Here is a 17131-nt window from a genome sequence, read left to right on the forward strand (position 1 = left end):
TATGAGTGTTTCTCCACCACCTAATAAATGCATATTAATTCATTGATGATTTATTAATTAGCTGGCCAGCAGAAATCTGCTCTGGTATTCCTGTGTGTAATTCAGAAGATTCGTTTTTGTTTATATTTACATTACTTTACAAGAAAGCTGAGGGATTATCATGAATATTCATTTGTAAAAATAGTTTTGCTGAATTATTCTTCCATCCATTTCAGAAACACTGTGAATATGGATTATTGCATATTTATACATGTATTATTTTAGGACCTTTATTGGTCACATTATGAACATGCTGATTTGTTTCAGGCCTGACCAGATCCTTCGATGTTGATTGCCACCAAAACTAATCACAAATTTCACTTAATAATTCAGGTGATTGTGCATTAGTCATATAGAGGGGTTGATTGCAGCATCATTTAGAAGGCCAAGATTTCTTACTATAACACATAATGCGTTAATGACCAGCAGATGGCAGCCTTTAAATATAAATGACCTCTTTTTCTTTTTAATGGACAGAATTGAAATGCAGCAGCACTGTTCATCAGGTCCAGTACTGAGTAAACGGTAATGATATCCCTCTGCTGCTGTATAGGCATCAACAGTCATTTAAGATGTTTTTCAGCCGCTTGGATCGGTGTCGAACACATGCTGACTCTGAGTGTGCGCAGATAAGAAGAGACAGAGCATTTGTTCAGTGGTTATGTATCATAGCTTATTGTTCAAATCATCTATGCTGCATACGGTGCATATCAGTAGAAATCTGCATGGTAAAAATGACACAAAACTGACATTTATTTCTGATGAATACTGTACAATAAGGTCTCATTTGTTAGTTAACTAACATGAGAACTACATTTTTTACTGAATTTACTGTTGTATATTGTTAGTTGTTTGTTCATGTTTCACAGTACATTAACTTTTGATTTGAATAATGTATTATTAAATGTTGAAATTAACATTAATGGGCTTTATGCACAGCTGCACTACTTCCCGAACTTCAGCCAGCTCCTTGTTTCCTGTCTGCCATTATTGGGCAAAATTGATTAATGCAGGTGTGTCTGATTATTGTTGCCGTGACTACTGAGGTCGAGCACACCTGAATTAATCAATGTGTCCAATAATGGCAGACAGGAAACAAGGAGCTGGCTGAAGTTCGGGAAGTAGTGAAGCTGTGCATAAAGCCCATTAAGTTTAATGAATGCTATCAAAGTATTGTTTATTATTAGTTCATGTTGACTAATATTCATTAATGTTAACTAATGGAACCTTATTGTGAAGTATTACTAAAAAAAGTGTAGTACTTTGGGATCACTTTCAAATATTCCTTTTTTCTTCCTTGTTTTAAGGATTTTTTAAAAAATATATATTTTTTTTTTAGGAAGGATGCATTAAATTGATTAAAAGATACAATAAAGACTAATTGTATACAATAAAGATTTTAATTTGTTTAAATTTACATTGTTTTACATTTTAAAATAAAAACTAATTCATTTGAGCACAGCATTTGATAATAATACTGTACATGCTTCTGGAGCATCAAAATAATCATATTAGAAATGATTTCTGAATGATCATGTTACACTGAAGACTGGAGTATATAATGATGCTGAAAATTCAGCTTTGATCACAGAATTTAAAATAACTTTTCAAAATTATTTACATATTAAAATATTAAAAAAATAAATAAACTGCAAAATTTGTACAAATTAAAAAAAAGAGAGATTGATTTAGATTTTTTTTTTTTCTGATCAAATAAACACAGCCTTGGTGAGAATAAAAGACTGCTTTCAAAAGCTTTAAAAATAAAATCGCACCAAATCCAAACATTTACTGTAAATGGTAATATTCACATTAATCATTTCCCATATTGGTCTATGCAGTTCATATAGGCTTAATACTTGATTTTAAGCTCATGTTTCATCAATATCAGATCTATGTTGGACAGTATATGCCCTATAGGCACAGAAATGGGAAATGTAATCATCAGATGAGAGATGAAGGGAGAGTTTCTGCCTTTAATATACAGTAACACACACTGTGAAAATAAAAGCCTTTGCCAGCGATGTGGGGAGCAACACAAGCTTTTAAGTGTAATAAACCAAATTAAATTAGCTTGGAAATCACACAGAATATACCGGCTACTTCCAGGCCTTCATCTCACTCACCTTAATTATTAAGCCTTTATTAGTTCACCACACACTATATGTAAATTATAGGCTACCACTTACTACACGAGAGCAATTTCTCATCATTCTGAACACATTAGCTGGGACGAGCATGTTTCTTTCAAGCGCTCTTTCAAGTCTAGTTACAGCTGTCATCAGATCAGTGTCCTTTGAAACTGATTTCTGTTATTTATTTTATTCATAAGTTCAGATGCTCAATCACAAGCTTTTATTCTGTAAGTAGCACAAAAAAGAAGATGAAAAAGATGAATTGAATCATTTGCAAACCATGAGGCTTTGCTGACGTGTTTCTTTGTACGTACTGAAATAACTTAACTAACAGTGACAGTTGATGTTATTGGCTTCCAGTGTTTGGCAACACTTGACTTGAAGGGGTGTGCATAAGACTGACACCTTCATAATCATGACATGACATGGTTTATGCATGTTTATGACAACTGTCATTAAGTGTCTTTCGCTCAATAATGACATTTTGAATGAAAATATGACTGTTTAAGATGTCTTTGTCATGACAACTTGACATAAAATGAAATTAAACTGTCATGTTGGCTTTGACCTTGGCTGTCATGAGGCATTATAACTGTCATGAATGTTTTTCGTGACCTCAACTATATACTTATTGAATTTGTCATTAAATGTTAATGGATTCATGACAGCCAATGACAAAACCATTCACCTGACAGTTTAATGTAATGTTAACCAATAAAGCTAGGTGCTTTCTTAAATTTGAGTTAATATGATACACTAAAAAAAAAAAAGATATGTTAGCTTTAATGGACTTTATGTTATCAGGTTCCACGTAACTGAGTTACGTTAAACAAACATAATTTGTTCATGGATGTTAAAGGGATACTCCACTTTTTTTTTGGAAATAGGCTCATTTTAACACTCCCCCAGAGTTAAACTGTTGAGTTTTACCGTTTTCGAATGTATTCAGCCGATTTTCTGATATTTAGAAGAATATCAGTAACCAGACAGTTTCTGGTCTCATTGACTTCCATAGTATATTTTTTTTCCCTATGGAAGTCAATGAGACCAGAAACTGTCTGGTTACTGATATTCTTCTAAATATACGAAAAATCGGCTGAATGGATTTGAAAACTGTTTAACTCTGGGGGAGTGTTAAAATGAGCATATTTCCCCCCCAAAAAAAGTGGAGTATCCCTTTAAAGTCATTTTAAGCGAACCAGTTAAGCTCTGAGCGGAGTGTTAAATGAACACTGCGCAGTGTTAAAGTTGATTAACAGCCGTCACAACACAACGATCACCATAATGGTGACTTGTAAATTCCGGTTTTCTCCTTCAGTAATTCTGCCTGTTCAGGTGTCTTCAATAATGATCTTCAATAATGTCCTCAATTATTCATTTAATTATCTCATTAACTTTAACACTGCTTCAGTGTTCAGCGCTTAAAAGTACTTAATTCCATAATATTCCAAAAATAGTACAAAATTCCATAAGTTACACGAAATTATGTTCGTTTAACGTAACCCAGTTACAGTATGTGGAACCTGTTGACATCTAAAAGTTAATTATAGCCAACATATCGTTTTTTTGACAACATATCAAGACACTGACAGATTATGATGTATTGGTTTATGTCAAGGTGTCATAACAAAGACATTTCAAACAATGTCATATTTGCATTAAAAATGTCATAACTGAGCGAATGACACTTAATGACAGTTGTCACAAACATGCATAAAACTTCCTTCATATTCCTAATATACAGGAATGTCATGTCATGATAATGAAGGTGTCATGTTAGTCGTATGCACACCCCAGGGTTTAATATGGAAGTGAATATTGTCTGGTTAACATTCTTCAAGTATCATCTTTTTAGTTTGAACATCATAAGGGTCAGTAAATGATACAATGTGAACTAACCCTTTAAGTTTAGATCTGTTCAAAAAGGGGGATGAAAACTCAAAAGTATCATCACAGTGTTTTGTCCATCAGAAGAAGACAAGCATCACTCACGTGTACTACATGCTGCAATGATAAGTGTTGCTCCTCCATTTTCTTCTCTCTCAAGTGACCGTCCCTTCTTTTATCTTCTACCCCTTTACTCTGATTTCATTAGTTCCATTGATATTCAGCCCTACTTTTCCAAGTTCATAAAAAATTAATAGCACTTTTTTTTCCCCTGAACTATTTCTACGCAGATCAAACTGAGTCATGGGAGTAATGAGAACAGGCCTTTAAACTTTACAATCTCAGCTGAATAAACAATTGAAAAGCAGATGCTCTGGATAAGAACCCGAGCTATTTTCTGCAGGACATCAGAAAGAATCAAACCACATCAGCTTTATCCAGTCAATGCATGTAATTATACCTAAGTGTTGTTCTGTGCTGTGTGAGTTTCTGTGACTGCTTAAATAGGGAGCAACCCTGCGCTGGCCTACGATAGGAGCACCACACGCCGTCTCTGGAAAGCATGCAGCTCTCTATGTTTTGGAACAATGCTTTTGTATGTTTGGTGGAGACATCTCACTAGTGTTCAGGAAGAGATTGATGTTTGTGATTACATTGTTTTGTTTTGATGTTATGGCTCTTTACGCGGCAGGGGAGGGAGAGAGGGAGAGAGAGAGGATTGGTCACAGCAAGAACAACAATAATAGGCACGTGACATCACCTTCAAATGAAAGATTTGAACATTATTGAGCTGGGATGATCAGACACTAACTGTAGATGTCATAACAGTGATTACAGTGAGGACATACAGCATGCTTGATTCAAGAAGTGTTACTGGCTTGAAAATATTTTTCTGACGAGTGCTTAAGGGTTTATTTACTTATTTATTTTTTTTACCTCCTTAGCTCCAAATTCTCTGTGAGAATTGTTTTACCTTGGATTTCGTGTCTGTCTTGTGGCTAGTAAGGGCTTGTGTCCCAGTGCAACACACACCTTAAGGTGTGTTTTAATTGAGAAGGTATGTGCATGTTTTATCTTGCAGATTTTACATAGCATAATAGGATATCGAACAATTCCTCTACCTTCAAAAAATATTCTTTAAAATTTATTGTTAATCATTTATATAAATATTTAGATTTAGAATAATAAAAGTAATAATAATAATAATAATAATAATAATTATTATTATTATTATTATAAAGGTATATTTTATTTATTTTAAACTTGCATGAATAATAATTGCATGCAGCCATACCAGAATTAGCTACAAGCTAAATTTCATCTGCAGTCCCTGGGCAGGAAAGGAAAACATACAACCAACAATCCAGCAACACATATAAAAGCATAAAACATCATCATACAAGCTTCATGGAACAATTGACAATCAACAGACACATATATACCATAAAAAACATCACACAAATCGCCTCTCAGACAACAAGTTTCACATGATCAATGGGTACATGATTGTATAGATTTTAACCATAATTTCACTTTATATTTGAAACAATTGAATGTACTAATGTCTCTAAACTCCTTTGGGACTAAATTCCAGTGTTTAGAGGCACTGATAGAGAAGGCTGATCTGCCAAACTCGGTACGTCTGTGTTGAACGGCACAGTGGCCACTACTGGATGCCCTAGTTGTTCTCCGGCTATCTGAGAGCAATTATTAACTCCTCTAATGGGGGCGCAGCCAAATTATTTAATACTCTGTACACTAAACAAACATTACCAAAAAATATAAAATCTTCAAAAGTAAAAAAATTATGTTTTCGAATAGATAGATAGATAGATAGATAGATAGATAGATAGATAGATAGATGGATAGATGGATAGATGGATAGATGGATAGATGGAGATGGATGGATGATAGAATAATTATTATTAGAATAATTATTATATTGAAATTACAATAATTATTATATTGAAATTAATTGTATTATTAATATAATAATAATTATAATAATAATTATTCTATCATTCATCCATCCATCCATCCATCCATCATCTATTCTATCTATCCATTATAAATATTAAACTTAATTAATAATACAATTAATTTCAATATAATAATTATTGTAATAATAATTATTCTATCATCCATCCATCCATCCATCCATCCATCCATCTCCATCTATCTATCTATCTATCTATCTATCTATCTATCTATCTATCTATCTATCTATCTATCTATCTATCTATCTATCTATCTATCTATCTATCTATCTATCTATCTATCTATCCATCCATCCATCCATCCATCCATCCATCCATCCATCCATCCATCCATCCATCCATCCATCCATCCATCCATCCATCCATCCATCCATCCATCCATCCATCCATCCATCCATCCATCCATCCATCCATCCATCCATCCATCCATCCATCCATCCATCTATCTATCTATCTATCTATCTATCTATCTATCTATCAGCTTACAATTACACGAAAATCACATTCATTCATTCCATTCAATTAAATGAAATCAATCCAATGAATAAAAAAGTGAAAGATCAAAGCAGTTTGTAAGATCATAGCTGTTCTCTATCATGTAAACAAAAGTGTTCTGTCACAATAGACTGCACAAGAAATTACTGCTGACAAAAAGCCTTGGAATATTGTTGAATTATTTAAGGCATAACAAATGCCGAAGCTCGGCGCTCATCCCCCCAGTGCCCTTTCCAGGGCTATAAACCAGCCGACTCAACACAAACCACTGGAGCTCTTTCCGTATGCACCGTCGCTTGGGATGTAAATTGAACAACAACTGATTGCTGACCTCCCAAAACAGTTCATTAGGAACTTGTTTGAGTTTTGCAGACAGTTTAGGTTGAGCACATTTAATCAGCTTAATTGTTTGTATTTCCAGCCAAGCGTGTCGGAAATAAACGGAAAAATCAAAGCTGATAGGTCGGACTGACCTCCCATCTGCCTTACTGAAGCTGTTATTATCCTCCAAACACGGCAAACTTCTGCACTGATTCACAGAGCTGTGTCTTTAACAAGAGCTGTAACATATTTAGCCACAAGGTTCATGCCTATGCGTTTCCCTATAAGAAAATCTTTGAACTATACATTATTGCAAGGCTGCCATGATCATACAGTAATTACAAGGGACTCCTCCCTCACACGTTTATAACTTTTTGAACTAATTTAATGGATCTCTAGACATTTTAACACAACAAGAGGTTGAGTAAATAGTTTTTGGGTGAGCTATTTTGAGAAACTCCTCCTTCACATTTACAGATAACGCATTCAAAACCATAAAAATACAATTTAAGTGCTATATTGAGGACAACATTTCTGATTTTCTTTTCTCAATGGATGGTTATGGTGGACTGAAAACTTTATCTGAACATGATTAGCACACCGTTGAACACTGTCCACTGCAATTTCCTTTATTGTGAGAGTTTCATTAGCAAAGGTTTCATTCAATACCTGAAGCCACGAAGCCATGTTACGACTTTAGTAGACCTGAGGCTGTTGGATACATTTTAGACACCTGGGAATTCAACAGTGTCATGAACTAAAAAGTCTATATTCTAATTGACCCCCCCCAGTGACTTTTATTTTTTATTTTTTTTAAATTATCAAATTTGGAATTGAATGCGTTTTGTCATTTAAACTCCGCTATAATGATCATGTTAGTTGATATACACTCTGTTTTTAGAAAAAAAAAAGATTGTCAGTGCTAATCAATAATATTGTTGAATATAACATATCTAAAATATTAAATAGTATATTATAATACACATGTTACAAGAAAAACCCCTTCATGCCTCTTTAACAAGCTCTATAACAAGAAAAACCCCATGCCTCTTTACTGAATTCTTTATTAATAGACTCATTTCAACATTTTTGTGAAGCTATCAAGTTTTGACTTGTGGAAAATATTCTGACACAGCAGTTTATTACTCTTTGATATTGCTATTCATTTTCAGAAGAAATGAACCATGAGAGATCTATTTGCATCGTAGCGCTTTCCTGACTTCCCTTCATTTAGCGTTATCATTTGTTCTCTGGGGCTTGTTGATTAAACATATTAATGCCAGACGATAAGAAAGATGCGTGCAGGAAAACAGTGAAAACACACAGCTGCATGGCGTGAAGCTAAAAACTGTAGTAATAACGAGGCTTACATCCGCTTACAATAACGCTGCGGTGCTGCCGACAAACTTTAACCCCTGCAATTAATTGCTGGTTCCTATGCCGTATTTGGATCGCACCGGGTGCCTGAGCCCATATCTGGAGCCTGCAGACCCCAGTGTGAGAGCAGAGAGTGATTTTATCAGCGGGCTTACTCAGTCAGGAATCCACAAGCTCAGCTTTCTCCCAGTAATACCGTGCGACAGAGTGATTTAACGCAGTAAGGCTGTTGTCACTGGCCCCTAAATGAAAGCTGACAGGATCATGGGGTCTTCCTTTGCATCCACAAACTGCCTGAAAGAGGAAATCAAACACCCAAAGTGATAGAAAAGCTAACAACATATACTCGCCATGAGGTTGCCTAGTTGAATCGGTCTACTCTTGAATTACCCGACTGGCGTCAATGCAATGCTAACAGCATGTCTGATTGGTAGTTAAACCCCAAGAGTGTTTTCACAGCCTGGCTGATGTATTTCCAAGGTGATTGGTTTGTGTGTGTGTTTTTTTTTTTTTTTTTTTGGGGGGGGGGGGGGGGGGGGGGTTGTTTTACTCAATCAAAAATGGTTAATATATCAATTTGTTACGGCAATGTTTTAGTCACTTGAAATGTCAGACTCTTAACACTAATCTAATAAACGGCTTATAATTAATCATCTCAGTAGTTAATTAATTTAAAGTTCTCTGTGATTCAGAGGGGGAGAAGGAAACCTCAGCCAAGAAAGATAACACTTTATAACAGTAAAGACTCATCCTGGTGGAGTTTACACTCTTAAAAATAAGGGTTATTTATTGGCATCAATGGTTCCATGACGAACCTTTAACATCCATGGAATGATTGCATTGAACAAATGGTTCTTTTATTGCTGAAATAGATTTTTTAAAGGTTTTAATCACTAAAAAAAAAATGTTTCTTTTAAGAACTGTTCACTGAAAGGTTCTTTAGAGAACTAAAAATTGGTTCTTCATGACAAAAACCTTTGGAACCCTTATATTTAAGAGTGCAGGGTTTTCTAATATAGCTTAAAGTCAACACATTGTAAATTGGAACTGTGATTTGTTTCTGAAGGACATTTCATTTCATTTCATTTATTTTTCTATTCTCTCTTTTCATGGTAATGCAACACGAAACACCACAAAAACAATTTAACAAATCAAACCAACACAAAGTACATTCCATGACAAAGAAAAGAACAGGAGTAGGATGAAGAAAAAAATCTTATAAGCTCCTACCCCATTCCTATAAACAAGATTCACAAATTAGATGACCTCACCAACATAAAATGACAAACAACAGAAAACTTAAAGAAAAAGAAAAAATATATATATACACATACACATACACATACGACAAGCCCAAACCAGATATAATCTACCTTCAATTATAACACATTTTTCTCTCTTTGTCTATTATTATTATAATTAATATTATTATTATTATCTATTAATACTAATTCTGCTTACATGATACTAGATAAACAAAAAAAACAACAAGGATAAAATAATGACAGATCCAACAGCCAAAATAGCAACGAAAGCATAATTATTGTAATAATTCTATTAGTTTTCACATTCTTCTTTATAGACTTTAAGTATCTTTTGTTTATAATTATTTTTAAATTGTAAGATATTTGAACAACATTTTAGATCATTTTCTAGAAGATTCCATCTTTTCACACCGGAGACTGAAACACACATTTGTTTGAGGGTATTGCCAGCAAAAGGTTGTTTGAAGTCATTATTTCTTCTGCTTGTCTCACTGTTTAAAGTGAAAAGGGTTTGCAGTCCACACGGTAACAGGCAGTGTTTAGCTTTGTGAACAACTAACAAAGTTTGTAAAGAAACCAAGTCCTTCAATTTAAGTAGCCCTGACTCCAGAAACAGTCCTGTAGTGTGTTCTCTGGGAGCAACTCCATGAATTATTCTCAAAGCCCTTTTTTGCAAAATAAACAAGGGCGCTAAATTTGTAAAATAAGAATTCCCCCAAATCTCCAAACAATACATTAAATATGGCAAAATAAAAGAACAATACAGAATTCTCATTGCCTTACAATTTAACATAAACTTTACTTTACTCATAACGGCAATGTTTCTACAAATTTTATTTCTTACATAAGCTATATGTGACTTCCATTTAAGTTTTTCATCAATGAGTACTCCTAAAAACCTAAATTCTGACACTCTCTCAATAATTATTCCATTAAAACTCAGACTAACATTGTCAAAACATTTTTGATTTGTAAATAGCATAAATTTTGTTTTACTTAAATTTAATGACAGTCTATTTTTATTAAACCATTTCTGAAGTAGGACCAATTCTTGTTCAATAGTTTTCACTAATACGTTTAAGTTTTTCCCTGATGCAAAAAAATTTGTATCGTCTGCAAAAAGAACAAAACGTAAAATCTTTGATTCCTCACAGAGATCATTAATATATAAAGAAAATAACTTAGGCCCCAGCACAGAGCCTTGAGGGACTCCACATTGAATAAGTTCCAACTTAGATTCATGGCCTAAATACTCAACATATTGTTGTCTATTTTCTAAATAACTAATAATCCAATTTAATACTACACCTCTAATTCCATATGTCTGTAATTTAGATATCAATATACCATGATCAAGGGTGTCGAAGGCCTTTTTAAGATCAATAAAAACACCAATCGTATGATTTTTTTTCTCCAATTCTGTAGTAATATCTTCTGTGATTTTCATCAAAGCCATAGATGTTGAGCAGGTGCTTCGAAACCCAAACTGATTATCATGTATCAATGAATTTTTTTCAAGAAAACAATCAAATTTTTTAACAAAAAGCTTCTCAATAATTTTCGAAAATTGGGAAAGCAGCGATATAGGCCTATAATTTGTGAGACTATGCTTATCACCAGATTTAAATAAGGGAATAATTTTAGCCACCTTCATTTTTTCTGGAAAAAAACCTAAATTAAAAGACAAATTTATAATATATTTTAATGGTCTACTAATACAACTTATAGTTTCTTTGACGATATACATATCTAAGCCATCACTATCACATGAATATTTACTTTTTAATTTAGATACAGTAGAAATAATTTCATTCTCACCAACTTCATCAAGAAAGAGAGATTTAATGACTCTACTTTCACCTGTCCAACTTTTATTTTCATTATGTAGTGGTATAGTTTTGGCAAGATTTGGACCGACATTACAAAAAAAAGAATTAAATTCATCAGCCATTTTTCCACCACTTATCTCCAGATTCTGTTCATTCGTTAAATATAATGGCTGACAACAATTTACTTCACTGCCCATGACCTCCCTTAAGACTTTCCACATTCTTTTGATATTACTTTTATTATCTATCAACAAGTTTGTATAATAATCTTTCTTTGCACGTCTCATTATAGAAGTTAGCTTATTTTTATAGGCTTTATATTTTTTTTCTGCATTAGCTGTCCGATATTTTACAAAATCCCGATAAAGCTTATTCTTCTTTTTACACGCTTTCGATATACCCTTCGTTAACCAAGGTTTTTTATTATTTCTTGCTCTATTATTCATTGTTTTTATAGGACAATTTTTGTTATATAACCATAGATACTTTTCAACAAATAATTCATAAGCCTTATTAACATTATTTGTACTATAAACATTATCCCATTGTTCTTTCATAAGAGCATCCTTAAATCTATTTAATCTTTCCTCCGTTCTTAACCTAATAACTTTACTAGACTTATCTTTATTTGTTTTTATTTCACAGAGGTAAGTTACAAATATCGGTAAATGATCAGTTGTGTCGTTTATCAAAAGACCACTTTTAACGTTTTTATCAATTATATTTAAAAAAATGTTGTCAATTAATGTGGCACAACTGGAAGTTATTCGGCTAGGCCTAGTAATGGTGGGATAAAGGCCTCTGCTATACATTAAATCAAGAAACTCTAAACTACCAGTATGATTAGACACATTCAAAAGATTTATATTAAAGTCCCCGCAAATTATAGACACTTTATTTTCATTAATCCCAAATAATAATTGCTCCAGTTTGTTATTAAATGTTGTAATGCTAGACCCTGGAGTTCTATATATACATGTAACAACAATATTCCTCTGTTTCTTCATTTCAATTTCAATAGTTAAACATTCCATTAAATCTTCTGTTGCATTAGTCATAGACTCAATTGTTTTACATTTCAAATCACTACTAACATATAAAGCAACCCCCCCTCCTCTCCTATTAGTACGATTAACATAAAAAAAATCATAGCCCTCAAAATGAAATTCCACACCTTTCTCCTCCGTTAACCAAGTCTCCGACATAGCTATAACAGTAAATTTATTTTGTAATGTGTTCAAATAATCATATATACTACTAAAATTTGAATATAGGCTTCTACAATTCAAATGAATAAGAGAAAATGAACCAGCCGTTTCAATCTTAGTAAATTCTGTGTCTGTATAGTAATTACATATATCATTTATGTTTGGGAATAAATTTGACTCCGGGTCCAGTTCATCTTGATCATAGTCACATCCTTCTGAACTCTCAGCTTGTTTAAGGATATGTTCACGCACTGCAGCAGACATTGCACTCAATTATACAACTTAGCGTTTGCCACAATGCAATCTCCACATACCTTATTCATTGTGTGTCTTATCGTTTTCATAACTATCCAAAGAAAGTCGAAGAGATTCAACGCTGGCTGTTATTTCCCTAGCGGAAGCATGTTTGCTCCTACTGCGGGGTAGGAGCAAACATTGTACTCCTACATTGAATATTAAATTTTATTTTTTACAATATTTGATTGGATTATGAATAGTCAACCTGATCCCTGAACGAGAAAATGTATGTTATGAGGTGATTTCGTATGAATTCGTACGATGTGAATCATATCAGCGAAAAAGTAAGCATGAAGGCCCATGAATTCATGAGCAGATTGATGTATGAATACAAATTGGCCACCAATTCGCCAAACCAGTTATTGCCATGATATTGTGATGGAATAGTGGATGTTCAGAATAGTGAGTAAGTTTACAGTGGATTAAGCTATGAAATGCATTTTAAGAAAGTAAGTATTTTGATCTCATTTTGAATAGAGATATATGAGAATAGAGATAAAACTTTAAAAAATGACAAAAAACTCTGAATCCTCAAATACTTATAAAGCACATATTAGTTTGCACATAAAGCACATAAAGCACACTTTAGTTTGCATGTTCATATTCTACATCCCTTAATCACTGTAAACAAAACAAAAAAACATAATTTTTTTACGGTAAAATACCGGCAGCTGTGATTGCCAGAACTTTACCATCAAAATTATGGTAGCAACGTTATCGGTTTCACAGACTTAACTTAAAATTTACAGTAAAAAATCATATTTCATTATCTGATGTGATGTTCATTTACCAACATACTGAAGTATTAATATCTGTTTTGTAAAATTGTAATACACTGTAAACCACCATTCACAGCAGTGAAGAGAGTCATGATCAAACTAAGCTCAGCACAAGCAGTTTTCCACAAGAAAGTTAATACTATATAAGCTGCAGTCTCATTTGCACTTAAACGATAATGTTTAGGGAAAAAATGATAAATAAAACGATAATATTAGAAATAGAATAGAAAAAAAAAACAAAGAAAACTATGAAGAAACAGTTATTTCGACAAAAACACATCAAATGTGAAGCGTCACACAGGGAATTGTGGGAATGTCAACGGTTTTTCACTGTAAATTATACAATGAGCTTTTTCACTTCCAAAAACAGTAAATCATATACCATTCTATCACAGTTATTTACTGTATATAGTAAGGAAGCTTTGTTAAACAGTTTTGCACTGTAGCATTTTTACCGTTAAAATCACAATCGTTTTTAACAAATACCATATTACAACTATTAATAAGCAATATAGTAAGAAGTTTACTGAAGTAAAAGTAATAGTTAACAGTTAGTTAATAGTGAGAAATGGACCCTAAACTATAACAAAAAGGTACAAAACTTAATTATTATTAAACTTCAGCTTTCAAAACTTCACTTTGTACCTGTACATCAACCCAACATATCCCAGAGCAACATTGCTATTTGGAGAAGATTAGCAAGTCATTTCCCAGTGAGATGCAGCCTGTGGCATGCCGTGCTTGATCCGTTTTTTTGTGTTGAGTTTAGTATGCATCTCCTGTTGTGACAGAGCGAGCTTCAATATGGTCTAAGAGCAGAGGCACCAAGGGCCAAGAGCTCGTTGGCACCAGACAATCATCTCTCTAAACTCAACAGACTGTTTCTCGGCCAGTGCTGTTTAATTGGCGCATTGTCGACCCTGATGAGTGCAAAGGTTCTGCTAACAGAAACCGCATGTTTATTAAACTTTCCGCAGGTTTGAGAAAGACAGCGACCAATTCTACATCCACCTGCCTCACCTTTATTTACAAGTCGGTGTGTGCTCCATCATGCTCAGTGAACTGTATAGCCGTAGAGCTCTAATGATTCCCAGCGTCTATTAAATCAATGGAGATTCACTCCTGGGAGTGATACTGGAAAGAGAATAGCAAATGGTGCTCACATACTGTGAGTCTATTAAAACCCAGTGACAGGACACAATGAATAAGAATTATGGCTAGCATTTATGAGCAATTCTGGCCTTTTTTCATATACCAGAGATGCTTGCAAATGAACAGGGCCTATTGCTATTTCCTGTGAAACGAGACATTAAAACGTGAAAAATGTGACCTTTACATTATCTTTGCATGCTCAAAGCAATGTTTCTGTTAGTTTTCTTATACTCAAGTTTTACCTTGGCTGTGTTCAAAATCATTCCCTACATTAGACCACTATATAGTCCACTTGAAAGAGTGAATGAAAACGAGTGAGTAATAGTTTGTGCAGTTTAAGTAGCTGCAGCAGCTCCAGTATGAAAAGATCTTCAAGTCTTTCATGGTAACTATAGCTTGTATAAAACTTTTACACAATTTAATAATCAATTAAAAATGAATATATACCTGTATGATATTACGCTGTACCCACATTGGACCAGCGGTTTGGAAAATGGATGGAAGGATCAGTCAGCAGCGGGCGCCATTTTCTGTTCAGACATGGGAATTGATTCAACTCGACCCTAACAGTGCATTACGGGTTTTATCTAGCCATTGAGCCTACATCTCAACGGTCGTTCACTCGTTATTGCGGTGCATTATGGGATTGAATAAGAGCACTTTATAATGTCCATTATGGTTTCAAACAACCACCACCAATGGTTATTCCCTCATATAGTGTCCTATTTAAAGGGATAGTTCACTTTGAAATTAATTTTTGGTATGTTTTAGCTTACCTCAAGGGTATCCAAGATGTTGTCTTTGTTTCTGCAGTAGTTTCAATTTTGATATTTTTAGCTCAAACCGTTCTTGTCTGTCAGTATGTAATGCAGGTCTATGGTCACCACCTCAAAGAGCATGCACAGAGAAGTCCAAATTAAACATGATTTAAGTACACATTGATGGCCTGAGACACGAAACGAGCAGTTTGTGTATAAGAAAACGAACAGTTTTTATATCGTTTTTACCTCTTGTAAGCACAGCAACATGCACTTTATACTGGCATCAGTAACAGTTGGTTGTGGTTGCCAAACACTGAAGCAACTTGGCACTTTACTCTGAATGCATGTCCTGTAGCAGTCTTCCAAAACAGAGTGACTTTGCCTGATAGCTTAACAGGTGAAAGATAAAAAACAACATAGTAAATTATAGGCTTAGCAGGTGAGAGATGAGAAAAACATGGTAAATTATAGGCAGCATGTTTTGAGACACTGTGATATAATGCAGTGTCGTAGAGGCAGGACAAAAATATTTGGTGTCATGATTCAATTTTAAATTCATGCCCATAGTTCTCTCTGGCTGAGAAAAACACTTGGTGTGACATTTTTTACAAAAGTAATATAAAATATAAAACATTTTTTCTTTGGACAGCCAATATTTTTCTTCTGCTGTCTAAAGTTACAATGCCTATTCTAACTCTAGATGTTGGTTTGGAGTTTTCATGAATAATAATAAATGCTTAAGAGAATGCAAATGAGATCACAGGCAATAAGTTAGGAAAAATAGTATGACCGAAAGTAATAAAAAGATCTTTAACATTAAAGGGATAGTTCACCCAAAAATGAATTCTGAATTCATTCCAAAATCAAGACTTTGGTTTATCTTTGGATCACAAATGAAGATTATTTGCTGATGAAACCATGTGGAAGTCACATAAATTTAAATATATAAGTAATAAATACATTTCCATGTATTTAAATCTACTAATTCTAAATAGAACAAAATAAATATTTTACTTGTATTTAAATACAAAGATACACATATATATATATATATATATACACACATATATATATATATATATATATATATATATATATATATATATATATATATATATATTCAAATATTTGATTTTGGCCCCTTTTTTATATTTTTCACATATATTAAGCATCTGTAAATATATTTTTTATTGGAAATTTTTAATTTATTTATTTTCTTAATATGTCAATGTTTAGATACCATCTAGTTAAATACATTAATGTTCAATACATGTGCATATACTAATTTATAATAGATGTTAATATATTAATTATCTGTATATTTAAATATATTAATTTATAATATATGTTAATATATTAGTTATTTGTAGATTAATTTATAATACATGTACATATATTAGTTATCTAAATATGTAACTATATGAATTTTTAATATTTGTAAATATATTCATTATCTGTATATGTAAATATATTAGATATCCGTATATGTAAATATGAATTACTAAATCAATGATGATACTTTAATGTATGCTTTTATTTGAGATGCATTAAGTCTTTTATTGGAACAGGTTTGACACATGTTTCTTAAA

At 33.1% G+C, this 17131-nt stretch overlaps 1 long non-coding RNA gene across 1 annotated transcript in view; it reads right to left on the reverse strand.

Moving 5' to 3' along the window:
• Positions 1-13440: 13440 nt before the first annotated feature.
• Positions 13441-17131, reverse strand: part of LOC120474758 (uncharacterized) — a 179903-nt gene continuing 176212 nt past the window's right edge. The window contains exons 5-7 of the long non-coding RNA XR_005621822.2: positions 15789-15931; positions 15558-15668; positions 13441-15311 (exon numbers count right to left, since the gene is read on the reverse strand). This is a non-coding gene — a long non-coding RNA (uncharacterized LOC120474758). The remainder of the gene's footprint in view (positions 15312-15557; positions 15669-15788; positions 15932-17131) is intronic.

The sequence above is a fragment of the Pimephales promelas genome, chromosome 17, assembly GCF_988280905.1.
Source record: "Pimephales promelas chromosome 17, fPimPro1.hap1.1, whole genome shotgun sequence".
NCBI lineage: Eukaryota > Metazoa > Chordata > Actinopteri > Cypriniformes > Leuciscidae > Pimephales > Pimephales promelas.